Source organism: Salvelinus namaycush, chromosome 6 (genome assembly GCF_016432855.1).
Source record: "Salvelinus namaycush isolate Seneca chromosome 6, SaNama_1.0, whole genome shotgun sequence".
Lineage (NCBI taxonomy): Eukaryota > Metazoa > Chordata > Actinopteri > Salmoniformes > Salmonidae > Salvelinus > Salvelinus namaycush.
In genome coordinates, this window is record NC_052312.1 from 38,269,401 (window position 1) to 38,295,528 (window position 26,128).

Below are 26,128 nucleotides of genomic sequence, written 5' to 3' on the forward strand. Positions count from 1 at the left end.
GAAGATCTGGGGTTGTACATAGATCCTGTACGTTGCAGGAAAAACTGTCATTTTTGTCTGTGTTCAGCCCTTATCTTATCATACACATTCTCTAATTGTAGACCAAGCTACAATGTGCTTACTGTTATCTTTATGTTATTTCATAACATTGATAGATCTATAGTGAAAGTATTAAAGTAGTTATTTTTTGGCTCTTAATGACAATATGCTGCCTCTAATGTGGGGTCTTCTCTTTGTAAGGTTCGCCGGGGGGAAGTTGAATGTTTGCCACAATGCGGTGGATCGCCATGTCGAGAGCGGACGAGGAGATCAACCGGCCATCATTTATGACAGCCCAGTGACTGGAACTAAGCAGACCATCACTTTTAAAGAACTACAGGAACAGGTAATGATCTCAACCACTTTTAGAGAACTACAGGAAACGGTAATGATCTCAACCACTTTAGAGAACTACAGGAACAAGTCATGATCTCAACCACTTTAGAGAACTACAGGAACAGGTAATGATCTCAACCACTTTTAGAGAACTACAGGAACAGGTAATGATCTCAACCACTTTAGAGAACTACAGGAACAGGTAATGATCTCAACCACTTTTAGAGAACTACAGGAACAGGTAATGATCTCAACTACTTTTAGAGAACTACAGGAACAGGTAATGATCTCAACCACTTTAGAGAACTACAGGAACAGGTAATGATCTCAACCACTTTAGAGAACTACAGGAACAGGTAATGATCTCAACCACTTTTAGAGAACTACAGGAACAGGTAATGATCTCAATCACTTTTAGAGAACTACAGGAACAGGTAATGAGCTCAACCACTTTTAGAGAACTACAGGAACAGGTAATGATCTCAACCACTTTAGAGAACTACAGGAACAGGTAATGATCTCAACCACTTTAGAGAACTACAGGAACAGGTAATGATCTCACCACTTTTAGAGAACTACAGGAACAGGTAATGATCTCAACCACTTTAGATAACTACAGGAACAGGTAATGATCTCAACCACTTTTAGAGAACTACAGGAACGGGTAATGATCTTAACAAAACTCTTCACACTCTACATATTCATTTAGACTGTAGGACATCCCTCTAAATATACATTTTCACCCATATGTTGTAACATAGTATTGCCTCTCCTAAGCAGCTTGAACCCCTTCCCCTCCTCTCTGCCCAGGTGTCCAGGCTGGCTGGGGTCCTGGGGAAACACAGGTTGTGGAAGGGCGACCTGGTGGTCATCTACATGCCCATGGTGCCCCAGGCCATGTTCACCATGCTAGCCTGTGCCAGGATCGGAGCTCCGCGCAGCCTCATTTTTGGGGATTTCGCCTCCAAGGAGCTGTCTGTCCGCATCGACCATGCCAAGGTCAGCCGACCATCATCGCTTCACATTGTGTCTCTTTAGTTTGATGTGCTGGATGACACATCCCTTTGTTCTCTCAATTTCGTTTGAAATGGACCATGCACTCAAATATATTTTGCTATTTGGTATTTTCTCCACTGTCAGATCTGTTTAATGGTTGAATGGTTAAATGTGAAATGTACATGCCACATTTATAGGACTGTTTATAGAAGAGTTGATGGCCCACTTTCACAGTCACAGAGATAGTAAAATTACAGTAGATAAAGGTCTCACTGAAGCCAAGTGAAGCACTTTGTTGGAGGGATTTCATCGAAGCAGCAGGGATATTAGCCAGTATGCGACTCTGATGCTGAATTGCATGTACTGAAATCCTTTTAAGCTATATAAGCCAGACCTTCAAGCCTTTTAAGTTTTAGGCCTATATAACATTCAGAGAGGAGCACCTCCACTATTGCTGAAGATTCCTCCTCAAACATTTGGGTAGAGTTGATTAGCCTGTTTTATATTGTATTGGAAGGAATTAAAAATTAGAGACACTCGTTCTATGTTGAATGAGACAGTAATTTCAGATCCCTTATTAAATTTGATCAGTAACCCGAGGAAGGTATCATGGTGTGCAGATAGTAATTGAGAGGTAATATCGGTCATATTGCCTCTCATATTACCTCTGAACATGGCCTTTCAGAATGTTCTAAAGTCCATTTCAGACTAATGCATTTGTTGAGCTGTGTTGTATCACATCTCTTAAGTCTTGTTTCTTTTAAGAGGCACACAGTGTGAATGCTGTGTCTTCCAGCCCAAGATGATAGTGACGGCCTCCTTTGGCATTGAGCCTGGCAGGAGAGTGGAGTACATCCCCCTGGTGGAGAAAGCCCTGGAGCTCAGCTTTCACCGTCCCTCCAAGGTCCTCATCTACAACCGGCCCAGCATGGTGAGGTCCAAGAGATAGAATATTGTTCTATGTTATTCTGTGGTAAGGCCTAACTCACTAACGTCAACTCTCTCAGAGAGATGCCTGTCATATCCCAAAGACAATAACTCTGCTGACATGCAATAGTTTTACATTATCCTCTCTATTGGTTACTTAATGCTATTACTTCCTGAATGGACCACGAATACGGTCCCAGTGTATATATAAATCGGATTATTTCAGCTGTGAGCTTGTATGAAGTTATGGATGGCTCGACAGATCTGTCGTTCTTAAACGGCCTGTTGAAACAAAGGTGGGAGAGAGAAACGGTGCGCATGAGGGACTGAATCACGCAACGCTGAGATGTGCCCCTAGGCTGTGGTGGGAAGCCTGGCACAGGGTCAGAGTGAAACCAGGCAGAACCGGTAGAATAAAAGAGAGTCAATTTCCCCCAAAACAGCCAGCAGCCACTTCCAGTAATGTGTTGGCACTCCAGCAAACTGAAATGAGTTTCTTCTCAAGTCGTACATAAAAACAGCCAAATCTGTGCTCAGGAAAATCATTCTGAAAATGCTTTGCAAAGTATTGCAATTATTCTGCTCAGGCAATCTTTCACACCTATTTTATTAGTACCATCTATGTTTGGAATGTATCACAATGTCTGGGGTTTTGCACCCTGATTGCTGCTGTGTTACCTTTATGCTCAGTTACCCTAGTAGCTATTTTTGATTATGCAACACAGGGAGGATACTTTTAAGGAGATACGTTGTATGTTGTCATGGAAACTGTCTGAGCAAATCACCATACCTCCCCTGTTGGAGAATATGAGATGTCCCCCTTTTTTTGTAGTTGAAGTCGTTGGTAAATTGCCGCTCTTGTGAATGTTAAACCACTCTAGTAATCACTATGAAAAGGCAGCAAGTGGTTCCAGAGAAGTAGAATTCAAAACACACCCATAAGGCCCTCATTAATCAGAGAAGGGTCCTACTACTGGATTCTATTCTTTGGGAAGAGGAGAGAACAATTTTTAAAGAACTCAAGGTTTTGGGGGTCTTCTCTCCTTTCCCTTGGCCTTTGGGCAGTTTGAATTCCGCTGGTTCTGTATCATGAAAGCTCACTTATTGAAAAATGCACAATTGAAAACCCAAGTTGTGACGACTATTAAAAACGTTTCTTGAACAATATGGCATTGGTGGTCGGATGAGCCGTGTTGAGTTGTGCACAACTAATGGATCTGTTTTAATCTGTCTTTCGTGTCCACGTGGTAAAAATGATTGAATGTGTGTCTCTTGAATATGTCATGGAAATTAATACATCTCTCCTGGTTGATTGTCTGCAACAGGAGAAGGTGTCCATGCACCCTGACCTCAGTCTGGACTGGGAGGAGGAGATGTCCACTGCACGTCCTCATGACTGTGTGTCTCTCCCTGCCAGCCATCCTCAATACGTCCTCTACACGCCTGGGACCACCGGAACTCCTAAGGTACAGCACTCTGACTAGACACAACACGTTCATTACAGGAAGGGGTGTAAAGTCCCACTGGGAACAGACATCAGTTCAACGTCTAGGTTTGATTTACATTTGGTTGAGTTGTCAACTAATGTGAAATCAACAAAAAATGTCACCATTTCATTGGATTTAGGTAAAAAGTTGGGTGAATAAACATAAGAAACTCCCTTACGTTGATTACTTTTTTCAAATCCAATCCATTTTCCATTTTCATTCAACGTCATCACATTGCATTTTTTGGTTGAAATGACATGGAAACAACGTTGATTCAACAGTTTTTGCCCAGTGGGGTCTGCCGACTTTTATCATTAGGAAGCCAGTCAATTTCACAGTTTAATGCAAGTAATGAGTATCACATACTACAGTAGACATTCCAAGGCTCTGCAAATTTGATTCAAGGTCATTCTAAACTTTACCACCATGAGTGACACGTTCGTCGTTTGGATGAAGAGAGGAGGACCAAGGCGCAGCGTGATAAGAATACATTCTTCTATTTATTTAACAAAACGAAGAACACTTAAACAAACTATGCAAAACAACAAACGAACGTGAAGCTATATACACTGCTCAAAAAAATAAAGGGAACACTTAAACAACACAATGTAACTCCAAGTCAATCACACTTCTGTGAAATCAACTGTCCACTTAGGAAGCAACACTGATTGACAATAAATTTCACATGCTGTTGTGCAAATGGAATAGACAAAAGGTGGAAATTATAGGCAATTAGCAAGACACCCCCAATAAAGGAGTGGTTCTGCAGGTGGTGACCACAGACCACTTCTCAGTTCCTATGCTTCCTGGCTGATGTTTTGGTCACTTTTGAATGCTGGCGGTGCTTTCACTCTAGTGGTAGCATGAGACGGAGTCTACAACCCACACAAGTGGCTCAGGTAGTGCAGCTCAACCAGGATGGCACATCAATGTGAGCTGTGGCAAGAAGGTTTGCCACAGCTTTGCACAACAGCATGTGAAATTTATTGTCAATCAGTGTTGCTTCCTAAGTGGACAGTTTGATTTCACAGAAGTGTGATTGACTTGGAGTTACATTGTGTTGTTTAAGTGTTCCTTTTATTTTTTTGAGCAGTGTATGAACAAGCGCAGACACAGGCAACTTACATATAGACATACAAACACCTAGACTAGTAAACACCCCATAAACATATAAAACCCCTAGACAAGACAAAACACATACATCCCCCATGTCACACCCTGACCTAACCAAAATAATAAAGAAAACAAAGATAACTATGGTCAGGGCGTGACAATGAGATAGATGAGACAATGTTTAAACCAGAACCGATAATACTGAATATGAGGTGAACCATGCAGGAGGTAGACAAATTGACCGGAGGTGGCTCTAAATTGGAAAAACACAGCTCCTGATAGCTCCCTTTGTCGTTGGCACCCAGATAATATGAAATATCCACCCGCTGGCCTGCTGTTATCAGACTCGTAGTCACCAGTGAGATCTATGGAGGGAACAGCTGAACTCCTACAGGTTATGTTACCATACATCGCAAAGATGGCCTCACGAAATAGTTGAATTGAAAAAACAAGATTTTTACAAGGGTTTGATGTATAATTAAATAAATAAACCTGTTGAGAGCTTGTTGCATTCGTCTTGCATCAACGTTCGCCTCCTTTCTACGTGTCCCCCTCAGGGCGTTGTCAGGGATACTGCTTGGTACGCTGTGATGTTGACGTGGACCATGGCAAACATTTATGGCCTCAAGCCTGGTGAAGTAAGTCCATGTGAAACATCTCCAGTGTTCTTTATCATTGTATTACAGAACATACACCATAAACATGCACAAACATAGTACAGTATGGATTCTCTCTTCTTTCTCTGCCTACTCTCTACTAGGTATGGTGGGCAGCGTCTGACCTGGGCTGGGTAGTGGGCCACTCCTTCATCTGTGTCACGACTTCCGCCGAAGTCGGCTCCTCTCCTTATTCGGGCGGCGTTCGGCGATCGACGTCACCGGCTTTCTAGCCATCGCCGCTCCATTTCTCATATAGCCATTTGTTTTGTCTTGTTTCATAGACACCTGGTTTTCATTCCATAATCACACTACATGTATTTTAGTCCTCCGTTCTCCTCCATGTCTTTGTGTGTAATTGTTTATTGTTAATGGTGTATGTTCACGCGCTATACTTTTGTTTCTTGTTCCGTGTTTTTGGGCACTTAGATGTCATTTTGTGCCTATTTTTTGACCGGAATAAAAGTGTGCCTGTTTACTCTACTCTGCTCTCCTGCACCTGACTTTGCCTCCCTTACACAGCCTTAACAGAAGTACACACCCTACTATGGAGTCAGCAGGAGCAGGTACCCCGGTTGGAGGAGTCGAGGAGCGCATCCAGGAACATTCCGCTATGTTACATCATCTTGGTGCCATGATGGATCGCGTTGTCCAGACTATGGACTGATGGGAGAGACAGGAAGTCTCCCCAGTGCCTCGACCAGCGCAACCGGGGTTACCTCTACCCGTCCCGTCCGGAACCAGTCCCAGTGGGATGTGTCTCTCCCTTCCCAGGGAGTATGATGGGACGGCAGCACAGTGCCAGGGATTCCTGTTACAACTGGACCTCTACCTGGCCACTCTGCACCCAGCTCCCTCGGGAAGGGAGAGAGTGTCTGCCCTCGTCTCATGCCTCTCTGGAAGAGCTCTGGAGTGGGCAAACGCCGTGTGGGGAGAAGGAGACGCGGCGTTGGACCACTTCGAGGAGTTCACCCGTCGCTTCCCGGGCCGTCTTCGACCATCCGCAACAAAGGTAGAGCGGCGGGGGAACGGCTCTTCCATTTGAGGCAGGGGGCGAGGAGCGCCCAGGAATTTGCTCTGGAATTCCGGACCTTGGCCGCCGGAGCAGTCGTGGCGATAAGAGGAGTCAATGCATGGGGCGCACTTCTTGACAAAAACTGGATCTCAGGAGTGCGTATAACCTGGTGCGTATCCGGGAGGGAGACGAGTGGAAGACAGCGTTTAGTACAGCCTCAGGGCATTATGAGTACTTAGTCATGCCGTACGGGTTGATGAATGCTCCATCAGTTTTCCAATCCTTTGTAGATGAGATTTTCAGGGACCTGCACGGGCAGGGTGTAGTGGTGTATATCAATGACATTCTGATATACTCCGCTACACGCGCCGAGCATGTGTCCTTGGTACGCAAGGTACTTGGACGACTGTTGGAGCATGACCTGTACGTCAAGGCCGAGAAATGCTTGTTCTTTCAGCAGGTCGTCTCCTTCCTAGGGTATCGCATTTCCACATCAGGGGTTGAGATGGAGAGTGACGGCATTGCAGCCGTGCGTAATTGGCCGACTCCCACCACGGTAAAGGAGGTGTAGCGATTTTTAGGGTTTGCCAATTACTACCAGAGATTTATCAAGGGTTTTGGCCAGGTGGCTGCTCCCATTACCTCACTGCTGAAGGGGGGTCCGGTAAGGTTGCAGTGGTCAGCTGAGGTGGACAGGGCTTTTGGGTAGCTAAGAGCTCTGTTTACTTCGGCTCCCGTGCTGGCCTATCCGGATCCCTCTTTGGCGTTCATAGTGGAGGTGGACATGTCCAAGGCTGGGATAGAAGCCGTGCTCTCACAGCGCTCGGGTACGCCACCAAAACTCCGCCCCTGTGCTTTCTTCTCGAAGAAGCTCAGCCCAGTGGAGCGGAACTCGCCTCCCTTACACAGCCTTAACAATCTGTTAGGCAACACCACCATTCTATACGAGGTATGTACCGTAGCCTACATAGGCCTATTATAATGACCTGTGAACGGGTCACTATTGGTCAATTAACTCCAGAAAAACACACAAACTCAACTTTCTCAAGGACTTGTCCCTTTCACTCAGTGATTCCAAATGCTTCGCAGATTACTCTATTTAAAGATAATGAGCGCAAGAAAAATTGACTCCTAATGACACATGATTATATGTGGTTTCAGACAACCGGCCTCTTGATATTCATGCACATGATCATCATTGCAAATTTACCCCAGCCTCATTAAACCAATATTCACTGGCTCGAAAAGGCCCAGTTAGGTTGGTTTGTGGAAGTTATTTGTATGAAGAGCTGCTGGTGATTCTGCTGTGTTTGGGCCCTGGGCAAATGACCCCAGGGGTTGGGAGAGAGGGGTGGGGAGGTAGGACTGCTCATGGAGGCTATCTGCCTCATTAGCCTTTTGGTCTCTGTGGCTGTTGGAGGATTGGAGCTGGGTGTTGAATTCATCAGCCTGGCTTTATCCAGAGCCTGTTGTCTGTGGCTGCGTTTTCCTTGTGGAAAGCACTGCTCCTGTCTACCCTGCTCCACACAAGACCTTATGTCCTCTCACAGTCATAGATATTCACACTGGGAGGAAATGAAGGCCCTCAAGTCTGTTGCTGTTGATTTCCCAGCTCATTTTAATCTGTCCCTCTCTCTCTCTCTCACGCCTCGTCTCTCTCACGCCTCATCTCTCTCTCTCTCCTCTCTCCTTGGAGCAACCTCGCCGACTGAACCTTTAGAGAATGAATATCGGTTCGGCTCTCCCGTGGGCTCTTCCTCACTGCGACTTTTGTTGGTGCACAATACTTTCTCAATAGAGTAATCTTGTTTCTATTGATCAGTTTCAGCCCATCTGTCTGGGCTCCAAATATAATTTTGTCTCCATTTCAAACAGATCTTTCCATGAATAATCATTCTGTTCGGCACAGTGGAAGTGTTAATGTTGTGGAACGTCAATAGTAACAAAACTTTATGGCCTTAGTACTGTTCTTCTGTTTGATAGGTGGCTGGCTGAGTCATTACTACCGCAAGCCTCTAAAAACAGCTTGCTCTGAATGTACCGCTACACTTCAATACCCAATTGGCGTGTTCATGTAGGCTTATGTCCTCAGGCTGTTTGGGTTTGTAACGGATCTCTCTCTCTCTCTATGCAGGGCAAGCCTGTTGGGACGCCGGATGTGGGGGCGCTCTTCCGCGTGCTGTCAGAGCATGTCCTCCATGTTCACCACACCCACTGCCATCCGAGCCATCCGCCAGCAGGACACCCATTCCGCCATAGGGACTCAGTACCCCCTCACCAGGTACCCTCACCACCCAATCCCCACATATTGACATAACACTGTGGAGATGGACCATTCAACAACTGTCCTGGCTAGCTCTGTTTTGTACCTTTTCTGCCCTCTTGAAGTAGGCCTACCCTTTAGTCCTATCAACGTCCAGGGACTGGGTACCTTTCAGCCATATCCGGTGTTGTCCCCCCACTGGCTGAAGGTTTTGGCGCTGCCTGCCCACTCTCTTGGTAGTCTCTGTCCATCTGCTGGAGCAGTGTCCCTGCCAGGCTCATCACTTACAACCTGTGTTCCCATTTACACCTGATTGAGGTTTAATCAGGATGGATAAAACAGCGGCAGGTCATTCATTCCTATTACATTTTCTGTGCTGTTGCCACGCTGCTAAACACACAGGGAATCACTGAGGGCTGTAGAGAGCACCAGGCAATATCATCTTTGATGGTGCCTGGTTCCAGGGACTGAAGTGATTGTTATCCCCATGGGAAATGTCATCGTTTATATTGATAATAAATCTGTGGAAAATACAGTTTTGGTTCCTTAATATTTTGAAACAGTATCACAGTCGATCAGGTATAATGTGAAAATAGAGGGGAAGTGGTGGTAACTCCACTTATTTAGATTTTTCTCCATACCTGTGTCATAAAGCAGGGGCTTTGATCTTTGGTCATAGTTTGCCATTGAATAATCTGCATGTGGGGAATTTGAAGGTATTTTGTGTGCTGTTTCTGAACAGTGTTTTGCCTCGACTGCTCCAGGCAGACCTGAGACACGAATTCATTGTTTTCCCTGGACTATAACATGACATTCTTTCTGCTAGTTGTTATGATGGACTATGCTTCAGTTGTTGGTTTAGTCATGTGCCATGCAGCATCTTTCCATGACTGTCTTTCTCCCAGAGGGAGCAGGTTAGTGAAAGACTACAGCAATTCACTGAGAGAGAATTGATGCACAAACACAACAACCGCAATGTAAGATGTTTCCGGAATCCAGACAGACTCAGACAGTAGTCGAATATCCGGTTGACCTTTGTTTCCTTGCCTGGAGACAAAACAGACAACCATCAAATGTATTCTTCTCCCTCCTCTACTACCAAACCGGTAGCAGTGTTAACAGTCAAGAAGCAGACACTAGACGTGTTATTTTACAGCTCAGGAAATTGAAAGTTCTCAGTGAATGTAAAAAGAACGCAATCCAGTAAAGTTGAATACAATAGCAATTCATGTCATTTAAAACGTCAACTCTATTTCCCCTCTTTCTCATGAATTGATTATAAACTTGTAGTTTGAAAGGCAAGCGTTTTGAGAACACTTCATTAAGCATTAAGACACTAAAACGCCTTCGTTCACGTGTGGATGGTTGCTCCTATGAACGGGTTGTTGCTGGTATCTCCTCATTGTATGGCACCGTTATCAGCAGGTCATGGACATTTTGGTAGTAATATGATGTGGGTGGATAGCATATGAAATACTCATCACGATCTCTCTGATAAGCTCACTGCAGTAGCCTCTTCTCAGCTCCTAGCTCAGTTACGCCACATGGGTAGCTAATTGCACCAAATCCTGTGCTAAAATATACCACAGAGCCCATAACAACTATTGCCGCCCGTGACAGAGCCTGGGGAGAGGGGGTCAGTGAGGCAGAGTGAACGCTTCAAACGTAGGCTTTATTACATCACTTACCAACAGAAATCAGGCTTTATTACATCACTTACCAACAGAAATCAGGCATTATTACATCACTTACCAACAGAAATCAGGCATTATTACATCACTTACCAACAGAAATCAGGCATTATTACATCACTTACCAACAAAAATGCTTACAAATAAAACTCTTAAAGTATAACTTCAAATAATGAAGTCTCTCAGTTTAAGATAACCTTTCAGCCCCAAACTGTCTGTTGCTACTGTATATCCAGTCCTCTCCCTCGAATGTGAGCAGCAGCAGCCTAATCAACTGTTGGGGCTGATTGTCCAGCCAATCACACACTTGATTGACTTATTATCCATTAGCCTCCCAACAGAGAAAGTGCCGGAAAGGCGCTGGAAGGATAGATAGGTCGTGACCGGCCTCACACGCCAGTACAGTAGGTAGCGGTGTATGCACCTGTCAGTTGGTTGCGATTCGCAAACATCTTTTAAAGAAGAAGAAGAAGGCGCTGGAAGGGCACGGTAAGAGGGCTTGCCTCCTCCAGTGCCACAAAGTCATTATAGATGCACTTTCCTATGTGCTGATTTTCAGAAAATCAGATTTGCCTGTGTAGCACTTTCCAAGTGTTGAAAGGTGCAGACATGCCAAAACCACAAAATTGCCCAGTATTTCAGCCCAGTATTTAGTTCTCGCTGGGTACTTCACGATGACTATTGTTATTACAACACATGAGTTGCTTCCGTGGAATGGCTCTGCACTGTAATGGCCTTGGAGCATTATCAGCGAGCTTGAGCAATTTCACTCGTCACCACAGATGTCAGACAAGTAATAGAAAAGCGGGTTTGGAGCTCTCTGGTGTAGGAGTCGCGTCTAGCTCTACCGTTCAACCCACTCAGAGAAACAATCACAGCACAATGGAGCAAGCACCATTTCATAGCCCTTATTAACATAGCCCGGAGCACTAACTCAACGCTCACAGGCAGAGCAGACTTACTTATGGGTGACAAAGTTCATGATTTCTGTCAATAACATTTTCCAGCTTGTAGCACCAGGAAGCTTGGCTTGTGACTCACTCTGCCTGTTTGCTTAACATTTGCAGGATTTATATCATGCATTATCTGGGATGTCATGTGCCATCTTTCAAGGAATATATGTGCGATTGATATACCTTCTCATTGCAAGGTGACACGTACAAGGTGCACATACACAGACACACAGACACAGACACAGACACAGACACACACACACACACACACACACACACACACACACACACACACACACACACACACACACACACACACACACACACACACACACACACACACACACACACACACACACACACACACACACATGCACACTAAATGCAATTATGGGGGTGAATGTTTCCTCTCTCATTGTTGTTAATGAGACACAAACTTCCCGAGTGGGACTATGTTAGGTATAGTACAGTGGGACTATGTTAGGTATAGTACTGTGGGACTATGTTAGGTATAGTACTGTGGGACTATGTTAGGTATAGTACTGTGGGACTATGTTAGGTATAGTACTGTGGGACTATGTTAGGTATAGTACTGTGGGACTATGTTAGGTATAGTACTGTGGGACTATGTTAGGTATAGTACAATGCGACTATGTTAGGTATAGTACTGTGGGACTATTGTTGCCTGTCCAAGGCTGAATCTGGGCCTCTGAAGATATGGAGAAATGTGCTTGGCCTTCACCCACCCACTTGCATAAATTACACACAGATCCAACCATCCATGGCTGCCTGTCTCTCCCCTCCTCCCAACATCTGTAGTCAGATTGTTCCAGAGTAGGAGCAGGGAACACAGGGCAAGGTGTCACGGGTGAGATTTACATTTAAATGGTGTGCTATGTAGAATACGGAGCAAAGAGCAGCAGAGGGATTCTCTGGATGTTCTGTAGAGTTCTGTGACCCTGCTTCTTCTACCCATTCTCATTCAGATTACACCAAGACCCTCACCCTGACCCAGATAACAGACCAATCAGAGGAGGATGGTGGGAGGAGCTATAGGAGGACAGGCTCATTGTAATGACCGGAAAAGAATATACAGTATGGAACGGTTTCCATATGTTTGATAACGTCCTACTGATTACATTCCAGCCATTACAATGAGCCTGTCCTCCTATAGCTCCTCCCACCAGCCTCCTCTGAGGCCTATTCGAATTAGAATTCCTCGAGTTGTTATGTGTGGCAGGAGGCCATGGAAACTGTATGGCCTCAGACGTTTTGGCAGCAAATTAAGTCTTCTCTGCTTTATCAGACCATGTCAAGGACCCTGAGTGAAGATTAGCATGGCTTTATCTACAGTTGAAGTCGGAAGTTTACATACCACTTAGGTTGGAGTCATTAAAACTCGTTTTTCAACCACTCCACACATTTCTTGGTAACAAACTATAGTTTTGGCAAGTCAGTTAGGACTTCTACTTTGTGCATGACACAAGTCATTTTTCCAACAATTGTTTACAGACAGATTATTTCACTTGTAATTCACTGTATTACAATTCCAGTGGGTCAGAACTTTACATACACTAAGTTGACTGTGCCTTTAAACAGCTTGTAAAATTCCAGAAAATGATGTCATGTCTTTAGAAGCTTCTGATAGGCTAATTGACATAATTTGAGTCAATTGGAGGTGTACCAGTGGATGTATTTCAAGGCCTACCTTCAAACTCAGTGCCTCTTTGCTTGACATCATGGGGAAATCAAAAGAAATCAGCCAAGACCTCAGAAAAAAAATTGTAAACCTCCACAAGTCTGGTTCATCCTTGAGAGCAATTTCCAAACGCCTGAAGGTACCACGTTCATCTGTACAAACAATAGTAAGCAAGTATAAACACCATGGGACCATACCGCTCAGGAAGGAGACGCGTTCTGTCTCCTAGAGATGAACGTACTTTGGTGCAAAAAGTGCAAATCAATCCCAGAACAACAGCAAAGGACCTAGTGATGATGCTGGAGGAAACAGGTACAAAAGTATCTATATCCACAGTAAAACGAGTCCTATATCGACATCACCTGAAAGGCCGCTCAGCAAGGAAGAAGCCACGGCTCCAAAACCGCCATAAAAAAGCCAGACTATGGTTTGCAACTGCACATGGGGACAAAGATCGTACTTTTTGGAGAAATGTCCTCTGGTCTGATGAAACAAAAATAGAGCTTTTTGGCCATAATGACCATTGTTATATTTGGAGGAATAAGGGGGAGGCTTGCTTGCCGAAGAACACCATCCCAACCGTGAAGCACGGGGGTGGCAGCATCATGTTATGGGGGTGTTTTGCTGCAGGAGGGTCTGGTGCACTTCACAAAATAGATGGCATCATGAGGCAGGAAATTATGTGAATATATTGAAGCAACATCTCAAGACATCAGTCAGGAAGTTAAAGCTTGGTCGCAAATGGGTCTTCCAAATGGACAAGCATACTTCCAAAGTTGTGGCAAAATGTCTTAAGGACAACAAAGTCAAGGACACAAAGCCCTGACCTCAATTCCTATAGAACATTTGTGGGCAGAACTGAAATAGCGTGCGTGAGCAAGGAGGCCTACAAAGCTCTGTCAGGAGGAATGGGCCAAAATTCATCCAACTTATTGTGGGAAGCTTGTGGAAGGCTACCCGAAACGTTTGACCCAAGTTAAACATTTTAAAGGCAATTCTACCAAATACTAATTGAGTGTATGTAAACTTCTGAGAAATAAAAGCTGAAAAAATCATTCTCTCAACTATTATTCTGACATTTCACATTCTTAAAAAAAAGGTGTTGATCCTAACTGACCTAAAACAGGGAATTGTTACTAGGATTCAATGTACGAAATTGTGAAAAACTGAGTTTAAATGTATTTGGCTAAGATGTATGTAATCTTCCGACTTCAACTGTATATAACCACAGCTAGAGGGGGATTTTTACTCAGATCAACAGAAACAATATGGGCTGTTGTGTGTACACGTTTTTGTGCAAGTTTGTCTGAGACTCGTAAGGCAATTATAGTCTAATGGGAAAACTCCAGCTTATTGCTTTTTTCACCCTGCTACTGGCACAACTCACTTTTATATAACTTGAAAACACAGCCGTAACCTTCCTTGGCTGTTAAATTGTTTTTTACGAACTTTGTGGTTCGAACTGTGAATGCTGATTTGCTGAAGCCGTAGACCGTATACCATGAGTATCAAAAAACATTTATTTTCACTATTCTAATTATGTTGGTAACCAGTTTATATTAGCAGTAAGGCACATCGGGGGTTTGTGGTATATGGCCAATATACCACGGCTAAGGGCTGTATCCAGGCACACCGTGTTGCGTCATACATAAGAACAGCCCTTAGCCATGGTATATTGGCCATATACCACACCCCCTCAGGCCTTATTGCTTCATTATAGATCTGCCACTACTCTATTACACTGTCCTGGCCTATAGAGCCTGACTGTTCTCTCTGCTCCTCCAGATCTTGGCTGGAGAGCTATGTGACGTGGAGACTCTGAACTGGGCCAAAAGGAGCTTTGGAGTGCCTGGACTGGACCACTGGTGGCAGACTGGTAATACTTTCATTTGCTACTGGAACATCATAATGGACACTACATGTTACACTAGGACGATGGTTCGATTTCTTGATACCGGCTGTAGTATTACATCTGACCCAACATCTCCCCTATATCTCATTTAAAGGCTCAGAATTAAGAATACTTGCAACAAATTATAAATGCAGGACTCTATTCTCTGAGCACCTTTTGAGAATGTTAATCTATTATAGTTTTAGTCTATCTTAGGGGAATTGTCAATGTGAATGAATTGTTATTGCAGTCTTGGTAGTATTTTATCAGCCCATTGACATTAATTCGGCCTTGAGAAGGCGTAACAAATAGCTATATCTCCACAGTATAACTCTTCCTTGAAAGCCACCTGCAGGCATTAAGTGCATAGACTATGCTCCCAATTTAATTCATCCTTCGCACTTATACTGTATACGGAGCACTAGAGGAAAGGCCATTTCTTTCACTAAGTGCCGTGCTAAGAAGAGGAATTAGCCCACAAGGATTTGGGGCTGCTCTGCAATGGTCCTAGAGTGCCCTAAGGCTTTCACTACGCTCCCACAGCCACCCAATTAACTTAATCAGCTTCTCAATCTAACCTCATTAATACTAGTCCTTTCAGAGCAATTCACAGTTCATCATTCATCGACTATGTGCTGTGGTCTAGTAGCTTTACAATGGATAAGGAGGGGAAGTTCTTCTTGTTGGTGAAAGTGTGTGATTAATTTTGTATATAATACCTCCCAATTGACCTATGTCAGACGTGTAATTGGGGTCTTGAGTGCAGGGCTATACTGCATTGTTTTACCCTGTTTCCCCGTCACATTCTAATGACTTTAGAGTCACTAAGACCCTATTAGCCACTTGGTGGGTGATTCCAGCCCATGTTCCAGGCAGCGAGCCATCATACGAATGTCCCTCTCTCCCTTACCCCCAGTCTCACAAAACAGTGATAAATGTGGTAGACAAGGCGGCACGAGATAGGCATTGGATTCCTTGTACGTTTTTTTATTTATTATTCTGCGTGCCTGACAGAGAATCGACCGTGGAAGAGCAGACATCTGTGTTAAATATGGAATAAAAAAATAGACATGGACCTTGAGAATGTACGGGTGAGAGTGAGAGAGAATCCACCTAACACTGTCTTGGATCTCAGCCCAGATTAGCATGTTTGGGGAGATGGCTCTTTCTCTCCCAGACCTCCCTGGAAGTGGGTGTTGTTAACTCAGCAGCAGTAACCCACAGGTGTTACCACGCAAAACGGGGCTTTTGCTGTTTTACTGAGTCATCCACTGTTAGTTATCATGAGCCAATGTGCCACAGTGCAACAGCTCCAGTTGATACAACATACAGTATGAGCCTTCCTTCGTCTTTTCAGATGACCATTATGTTGCTTTGGTTTTCTCAAAAGCCTATATATACACTGAGTATACCAAACATTAGGAACACCTTCCTAACATTGAGTTGCATCTAAGCTGTGGCGGTCATGAAATTTTGTCAACCGGTGATTGTCAAGCAAATAACTGCTGGTCTCACGGTAATTGACCATTAATTAACATAAATTATCAAGGCTCGGGAGAAGACCAATACGCAGACAGTTTCGACAGTAATCCAGGGTGGTATAACAAGGTACAGAACGACAGGCAGAATGATCAAAAACCGGGAAAGCTAGAAAACAGGAACTAGAGACAGACAGGAGTACGGGGAAAAAACGCTGGTAGGCTTGACCAAACAAAATGAACTGGCAACAGACAAACAGAGATCACAGGTAAAAGTACACTGGGGATAATGGGGAAGAAGGGTGACACACACCTGGAGGGGGGTGGAGACAATCACAAAGACAGGTGAAACAGATCAGGCTGTGACATAAACGCATTTAGCATCTCCTGGCTTCCACGCATAGCATACAAGCCACTGATGCAGACCTTTGGAACATCTACATTTTAAAAAGTATAAAAAATCAATTTAATATAGCCGACACCTTCAAGGTAAATCCATTATTTATTTTAGACACGTCTAAAGAAACATGATATGAAGAAAATGTAGTCTATTTCAGAAGAACAGAATAGCATATTCTGAGTTGTCCTTATGTTAGATACTGATCTGGCTATGCCATATGGCTGTGAGCTACAATAGTTCATTTAGCAGACAAGATTTGCTTAGAATTCCATGGCATTATTTTATAGTATGAAGAATACAATTGAACAAAGCTGAATAAAATAGAAAGGATATTTTCTCCAAACGATTTGAGGGAGTCTGCACATGCGGCTATTCTGTGTTGAGCGGTTAACAAAGAAGCAGGTACTCCTATATGTTATTTATGTATTTATGTAACTTTAGTTGTGATACAAATGTTGTGGTATAGGTTCTGATTTTTAATACATTCTAAGGCTGCGTGATGCGACTAATGATGATTTAAAAAAAGTTGCATGGAAGGCATGATTTCTGCTTTGTTTTTTGTGCAGGCTGTACACACTTCATCATTCTCTCATTCACAATTTGACAAGCACTTGATAATGCCTCGAATTTCCCGGCTGCATCCCCTTTGTGTGGCCGTAATGCCCCCTAAAAGAAATCCATGCCCTTTGAGGCTAGTAGCCATTGTGCCCTTGGACTGAATATAATAATTATAATTCCCTTCTCCCAGCTGCGTACTGAAGCACCTCTCGCTCACATGGCTCTCCATAATGTGATCAGGTCTTTCTCATCTGCTACAAGTGAAGACAGACACATCGGGACGCAACAGCGCGCGTCCTTATCCAATAACGAGGCGCATATTGAAGATATTGGAAGAACTGTCCACATTTACTTTTCGGCAGCCAACAAGATGAGTAGACCTAACGAACAGCAAAAGCACTAGACTATGTCAATCTACTATCCCCCATAGTACAAAAGTTGACCTATTCTATTCTGTGCGAGAAATAAATATTCCAAACATAGACTGGGACAGATGCGATAGATGCCAAATTAATACAACCACTAGCATCAAAAAAACAGTTTTAAGCAATGAGCTTGATACAACAGCTTAAAATGTTGATAAACTATTAGGCTATTTCTTCACATTATGAGCGCAGTAATGCTATAAGCGCGAATAGTATTTTCCCGCTAATGAAACATTCTCAAAAGTGACCACAAATGTGTTTATGCATGTAATGCTTTTATTATAAGGGTGCATTTTTATAGTGAAAATGTTATTCCGCAAACTTGAAACTCACGTGCTGTGTATGTATGCCAGTTAAGCCCTGCACCTGTTGTGAAGCAGATTAACATGCTTCACTTTAAGAAGTTATTTGGCCACTTTAATTGTGATACAGTCCTTATCAAAACATATAGGCCTATGGGCAAGGGTACATGAGGTGTGGAACTATAATTTGAAAAAGTCGCAAAAAAACATGTGCTGTTTCTTGCCTTACGCTGGGAATCATTCACAAGTGATAATATATAATTAATTCACACTTTACATATACTAAATAACATATGTGTGAAATTTGTTTTGATTTAGAATGGACCATTATCATGCAACTGTCTCGAAGCAGGGGCAGCGGGAAAAAATACATGTCATCTATGCACTTAAATAGCAAATGGAGGACGCTTTCCTGTGGTTCATTTTCATGCCAGTCAGGTAGACTATACTCCTGTTGTAAAGAGCGCTTCATTTTAGGAAAGTTGAGAAATAAATATAGTAGGCCTAGCCTATAGAAAGTTGATGGGATCCTCCTCTTTTTAATAGAAGCCATCACTCCACTCTATATAGATTTTTCTATTGTGTTATTGACTGTATGTTTGTTTATCCCATGTGTAACTCTGTGTTGTTGTTTTTGTCGCACTGCTTTGCTTTATCTTGGCCAGGTCGCAGTTGTAAATGAGAACTTGTTCTCAACTGACCTACCTGGTTAAATAAAGGTGAAATTAAAAGAAACAGTTTTCTCACGCAATTGCATAGCCTATAGAAATATTGGCAACATGAGCTCATGGGCTCTCATGATTTTCGATCACATTTGCATTGATGTCAGAGTGATTAGAGGGACAATAGACTGCTGACAATAGAGTGCTGCAGTTAGCTAGTTTGGTGGGATACTAATGACCATCAGCAGCATCAGAGCTTGGAAAAGCCTAATTACCGTGACTAAACGGTCACATGGAATTTGACTGCTGTCATGATTCGTGAACTCCGGTGTGGCGTTAATACGGTCACCATAACAGCCCTATTTGCACCCCCTTTAGCCCTCAGAACAGCCTAAATTATTCGGAACATGGACTCTACAAGGTGTCAAAAGCGTTCCACAGGTATGCTGGCCCATGTTGACTCCAATGCTTCCCACAGTTGTGTCAAGTTGTCTGGATGTCCTTTGAGTGATGGACCATTTTAGATACACACGGGAAACTGATGAGCCTGGAAAGAAACAGCAGCGTTGCAGTTCTTGACACAAACCGGTGCACCTGGCACCTACTACCATACCCCGTTCAAAGGCACTTAAATCTTTTGTCTTGCCCATTCACCCTCTGAATGGCACACATACACAATCCATGTCTCAATTGTCTCAAGGCTTGAAAATCCTTCTTTAACCTGTCTCCTCCCCTTCATCTACACTGATTGAAGTATATTTAACAAGTGACATCAATATGGGATCATAGCTTTCACCTGGATTCACCTGGTCAGTCTGTCATGGAAAGAGCAGGTGTTCTTAATGTTTTGTATAGTCAGTGTATATGGAAACCTGTAGGAGTGCATCGTTTGCCTGAAATCGATGGTGCTTTGCCCCAGAGTTAAGGTAAATTCCATTTTAATTCCAATCGATTTCCGAAGAATTTAAATGCAGCTGGTGAACTGGAAAAACAGAGGAAATGTCACATTGATCAATTGAACCTCAGTTAATTCCACTAGCGCTAACAGAGTTTAAATGGAATTGACCCCTCTCTTTGGCGCCACTCTCCTCATATTTCACTGATCAGTCATGAGTGCTGTTTTAGCAGGCACGCCACACAGGCATTATTACGTAAGGCTTTTTGGCAAGGGTGTAAATCTACTCTGAGGGGCCAATGGGGGATGAGTGGGGGGTGAGTGATTAACATCCCAGCATGTGGCCCTGACACACACACAGTTTCCACAGCGAGAAGATAGATCAAAGACGGGCTCCTACTGGCTGGCTGGTACAGTGTGATCTGAATGGCCAGATGCCACACAGGCACACATACACACACACACGAATGCAAACACATATGCACACACACATCAAACACACAGTTCAGATGAGTGTAAAGCCACTGGCTGTCTTCTACTCTTCCTGTTTGCAGGAGAGTCTCAGAGCTTGTCCAGCACATTGCTCAGAGGACGGGTTTATGAGACATCTATCAGTCTGGATGTCTTCAAAAGACTCCTTCCTTCCCCAGCTTGTCCTTTGTGTCTAGCTCATCCATTCTCTTTGTGTATGTGTGTCCGTGTGTGTGTGTGTGTGTGTGTGTGTGTGTGTGTGTGTGTGTGTGTGTGTGTGTGTGTGTGTGTGTGTGTGTGTGTGTGTCCGCGCCCAGTTCCTTTCCCGGCTCTTTAACTCTCCTACGAGGTGGTTCTTCTCCATAGTTGTGTTGTTGATGTGAGGTTTATCAGAGACGACAGGCTGATTCTCAGAGCATATCATTGGTGCTCTCTCTGTCAGTCCTAGCCCTGAGAGGTATGATAGGATTCCTTCACACTGTCCGCCTACGGTTCGCTGAAGTTCAGTCAAACCTCAGACTGCTGATAGATTGAGTTGGAACAATAACCCTGGCACCTTCCCAGCTTCTCTGTGGTGCTAGGGCAGTCCAGACCAGGGAGCTTCATCCACTGCAGGCTGTGTGATTGGCGGCAGCACTAACCTCAAAGCCATAACTGGGAATAAAGGCCTGCAGTTCTCAACCTGTTCACTGGAGAGTAGAGGAGTCTGTCTCTGACAATAACCAAAAGTCCTCTCTCACCCTGGGCTTTGTCTGTCTGTCTGTCTGTCTGTCTGTCTGTCTGTCTGTCTGTCTGTCTGTCTGTCTGTCTGTCTGTCTGTCTGTCTGTCTGTCTGTCTGTCTGTCTGTCTGTCTGTCTGTCTGTCTGTCTGTCTGTCTGTCTGTCTGTCTGTCTGTCTGTCTGTCTGTCTGTCTGTCTGTCTGTCTGTCTGTCTGTCCGTCCGTCCGTCCGTCCGTCCGTCCGTCCGTCTGTCCGTCTGTCAATATGTTAAAGGGACCATAATGAATGAGAGCAATCTGTGTTATTGTGAGAGATGAGGAAGCTGCAGGCATGTTCTGTTCTCCACTGTCACACAAGCCTTCTAGAGCATCGGAGTTTCTGCGAGAGGTTTAGAAATGGGCCCCAAACTTTGGGCTAAAACATTTCCCTTTATATTGACAGCTGGAAAATAAAACCTCTGCAGTAATTTGATTTTGACTCTGGGAGAAGGCATGCACAATTAAGTCCTGTGGAACAACCTGACAGGCTGTGGCAGTAAGTTTCTGATTTCTCCCTCCTGTACTGGATTAAGTCACATGTCATCTAATGATTTCAGCACACTGTGCTTCGACCTCTCTGTGACAGGTGATCCATCAAACCCATTTATCAGCCCCAGTCTTGTCTTCTCATGAGAAGAGGAAGGCGAACTGCAGCGATGGCAAAATCCTAACTGTGGTGCAGGTTGACATTGGCTTGCAGCCTAGGGTTCTGGAGAGGCTTGTGCATTTAATGCATAATGATCTTGCAGTAATCCCAAGATCACTGAAAAAACACATGATTTAAAAACAACACAGTTATTGGTATTATTCCCAACATTATTATTCCAAACATGTTACTTTTGAAACGTTTGGGTGGGTTCTCACAAATCTAACTTTAAGACATTCTCGGAAATCAAAGTACAACTCTTTTGGAATGCATTCCATGGACAGTTGTTTGTTGAATAATCCATCACACACTTCCGCTTATTTATAAAGAATGTAAGATGCCTGTAAAGATTTGTCTTTCAAATGCAGTCATGCTGTCTCCATCCAGGGGCTTTACTGCTGAGCCTACCCAGGCTGATCTACTAGCTCCCTGCAAAATGGATACAAATTGAACAAAATCAATTACTCTTGTAATTTTCACAAATCATTCCACAACACGCCCTGTAATCTCTTTCCAATGTAATATTCAGCAAAGGAAAGCTGAAATCGATGGCATGAAAATCTGCAGGAATGGAGGCCCAGAGAGATAGAGATTTTAAAGGCGGGCGGGCGACGTGTGGTAATCTGAATTAGAAGACACCGCAAAGAGAGGCTGTCTGACCCATAGAGATCCTATTAAATGAAGATATAATTCTGTGGTCTGACCACTTTCAGACCACTGATCTAGAGTCAGTATTAAGGTGGTGGAAGATGATCTGAATGGAAGAGGCTGTCTGCCAGATCACTGATCTAGAATCAGAGTGAAATAGTACTCAGAGCATTCATGCTCTGTAAAGGCTGGCTGCCTTCCATCTGAGAAAATGAAATGTATCACAGCTTGAAAGCAGAAGTCCCTGGCCATTTCCTGGGCTTCTCTCTACCCTGGAGCAAACCTAGTATAGTTATGTACCTCTGCTGTGTGGCAAACTGTATCATCACAGAGAGCCAGGAGCAGTGTCTCTGCCTCGTCTTGACCACCCAGGGAACTCCTCACATGTACTGTGGGCCCTGGGTTTCAAACAGTAGGAACTCACAGTGGAACTACTGTAGGAGGCCGTGCTGTTTGTTATGAAATGGCAGACAGAGTAGATATGAGTAGAGAGGCTTCTGTACAGTCGTGGATATAAGTGTTTCTTTCCTCCTTCAGCCTTCAAAGAACTGTAAATGAGTTTTTACAAAGGGGCAGGTGTTTTGAACAGAATTCTTTCTCGTCTGTCACTGCAGGAGTGTTGCGTCTACTGAACAGCAACAGTAAGAGTGTGAGAATGTTCCTCTTAATTGTGTTTGATGAAAATGGCACGGCACATCAACAGCTCGCTTCAAACTCTTCTACTAAATGATGCCTCTGATTAGTCTCAGCTAAATGTGTCTAACTTGTCAGTGATCTCATATGAACAGCATATTTCAATTATGTAAACAAGCTTACAGGCAGAGTTTGACTGATTGACCAATTTGGCTTTGAATTTGAATGAGTTTTTTCTTCGTTTTTTTTCTCCAAATCAGATGTAATTTTGCAGGGCCAGTGGGTAAGATGACTTTATTGATATAAAGTAGAAGTGATTTGTGCGCTCGTTACTTTCATGTGCACTCAGACACACACTCTCAGCTGATTCGCTGATACATTGTGCGCGTCAATCATTCTCTCTCTCTCTCTCTCTCTCTCTTTCTCTCTCTCGCTCTCGCTCTCTTTCACTCTCCCCTCTCTATCTCCCCTATCAAGAGTATCCACTCTGTCTCCATTTCTGTTACATCACAGACAGTCACATCTATTAACTTCAGTCAGACACCCACAGCAGTCTCTGACCCCCACCCCTTTATCCAAATCTGTCTGAATACTGGCTCATTTTCCCCTGTGTATCCAGGAAGAAAACAGAGAAAATGGCTGCTATTTTGAAGCCTGATAATAATCTGCGTCGCTATTTTAAGACCCCAAGTGCCTGGGGTTGGAGGGACGGCTGATGATGGTTGCTGATGTCATCGGTGTTGCCGGGCAACCAGAATATTTCCAGTTGGCAGGGTCTGGCTCACTAGGGTGAAGTGGCTGATGGGAAGCAGCGATTAGAGATGCAGGGAGGGCAGGCGGCTGGGTCTCTGTCCCCCCTCTGTCCAGCCCCTGTAGCCCAAGCTCCAGCTAAAGGCTCTTTCCTTTAAAGCTCTGTCTCAGTACGAAGGTTCATTGTAACATGGTGGTGAAATATGTCTAGGAGCAGTACACGAGACGTCTGTTCTCTGATAGGAAGAGACCTTTGGTAATCATCACACAGAGATGACGAATAGAAGCTGAACAATTAAGTACTAGACTGTGATATTACACAAATGGGTGCATAATGAATTGCAATTAAATAAACCTTTGTGAGGTTATAAATTAAAGTGCAATTAGAAACAGGATCCTACGTTTTGCAGCAAATGAGGTTTAGAAATAATGACTTTCCTTTACAACTACGGTGTTTCTTTCTTGATCTCATTCTGACTGTAGAGTTAGAGAGTTCATTCTCCTGGCCCTGTGCTCTGCACTAGAGAGTAGCCAGTCCTGTCTGTGGGTCAATGCCACCATGTGAAGTGGCTCTGTGTGTGTTCACACAGCCTCCTCTAAGCAGCCTCCTCACCAACATGAAAACCAGTAGCTTTGTGCTTGGCACTTGAGGCTCTAAAGTCCAACATGATTACGCCCCAGAGAGTCAGGAGGTTAAGAGGAAACCTTAACTACACAGCTTAACACTTATTATGGATGGCCACGTAACTTCACTGCGTTTCCAGTGGACGCAACCTCAAGTAACCGCATGGGTATGGGACTTGAAGTTTGTTAACCCGTTTCACCTCCCAACAGGGGCTAGGTTAGTGGTAGTATCTCCTCCCACGTTACAGTCATGCTACTAGGGTAACGTACAGCTATGGTGTAATGGACACGTACTTGGTCCCTTTATCTAAAGCTATAAGACTACATCCCATTACCAGATAATTCAAAGGATTGCAGCCAAATAAAAATACCTAGTGTGTCCTTTGTTTACCCTACTACCCAGATACACATTACATACACAATCTATTTTCAGATGAAGCCCTTCCTTTGGCCAACCTTTCCTTGTTTTCTGTGCCCACCTGTGGATTTGCGTGGCGTGTCACACCTAGCATGTCACTCATTACCATATGGCTCCCGTCCCACAGACTGGCTCATTAAGAGTTTCCTGGTTCGTGGTGGGCGAAGCCGCGAGCGTATTTACAGCCTGGCTCTCCTCCGAGACTGTGTGTGTGTGTGCGTGTGTGTGTGCGTGTGTGTGTGCGTGTGTGTGTGCGTGTGTGTGTGTGTGTGTGTGTGTGTGTGTGTGTGTGTGTGTGTGTGTGTGTGTGTGTGTGTGTGTGTGTGTGTGTGTGTGTGTGTGTGTGAGAGCCTCTCACTAGAGGCTGCTAGTGCCTTGTTTAAACTCCATAGGCCGTAAAGCTGGTATTTCTTATTACAGAGGTCATTTTGTAATGAGAAAATGTGTATGCATGAACATTCCACTGTGGGTTTGAGGGAGAGGAATTTGAGATTCTATTAGAGCAGGTGTGATGGCAGTTTCCCTTTCTACTCCTCTACCTGTTCATCTGCGTACGTAAGTTTGTGCATGTCTGTCACATGCTGTGTGATCCAGAGCTGAGGAGGCTTTCTCCCTCCCCCCTCCCTCCCTCCCAGGTACAGCTGCTCCAACCAGAAGGGCCTATTAACCAGCAGTGCTGTAGCTCTGCCCCAGTCTGGCACCTCAGCTCACTGCTGGCTGGGAGGTTGTCAGACTGTCTGGACAGGACTCGATGGGCTCTTATTGAAGCTCTAAAACAGATATGCAAATGTTCTGTAAGAGTGGTAAGACGTGGACCTTTCCTCGGATCCTGTCTGGGACACACCTATCAGGTGTGGGGCCTGAGGAAGTTACTCTACATTTAAGCAATAAAGCCTGAGGGGGTGTGGTATATGGCCAATATACCACGACTAAGGGATGTTCTTAGGTGCCTGGATACAGCCCTTAGCTGTGGTATATTGGTCATATCCCACAAACCACTGAGGTGCCTTATTGTTGTTATATTTTTTTTTAAATGTACCCCCTTTTTCTCCCCAATTTTCAATTTTGTGTCATCGCTGCAACGAGCTCGGGAGAGGAGAAAGTGGAGTCATGCGTCCTCTGAAACATGACCTGCCTAACTGCGCTCCTTAACAACCGCCAGCTTGACCCGGAAGCCAGCCACACCAATATGTCGGAGGAAACACAACCATTTGTGGCACAGCCAGGGAATGAACCCGGGTCTGTAGTAACGCCTCTAGCACTACTGCAGGTATAATGCAGTGCCTTAGACCGCTGCGCCACTCGGGAGGCCCCATCCTTGTTGTTATAATAAACTGTTTTCCAATTAGAGCAGTAAACAAGTAATTGTGTGTCATACCAGACAATATACTCAA

The 26,128-nt window shown here is 44.2% G+C and overlaps 1 pseudogene; it reads left to right on the forward strand.

Moving 5' to 3' along the window:
* The first annotated feature begins 217 nt into the window (after positions 1 to 217).
* Positions 218 to 26,128, forward strand: part of LOC120049118 — a 44,025-nt pseudogene continuing 18,114 nt past the window's right edge.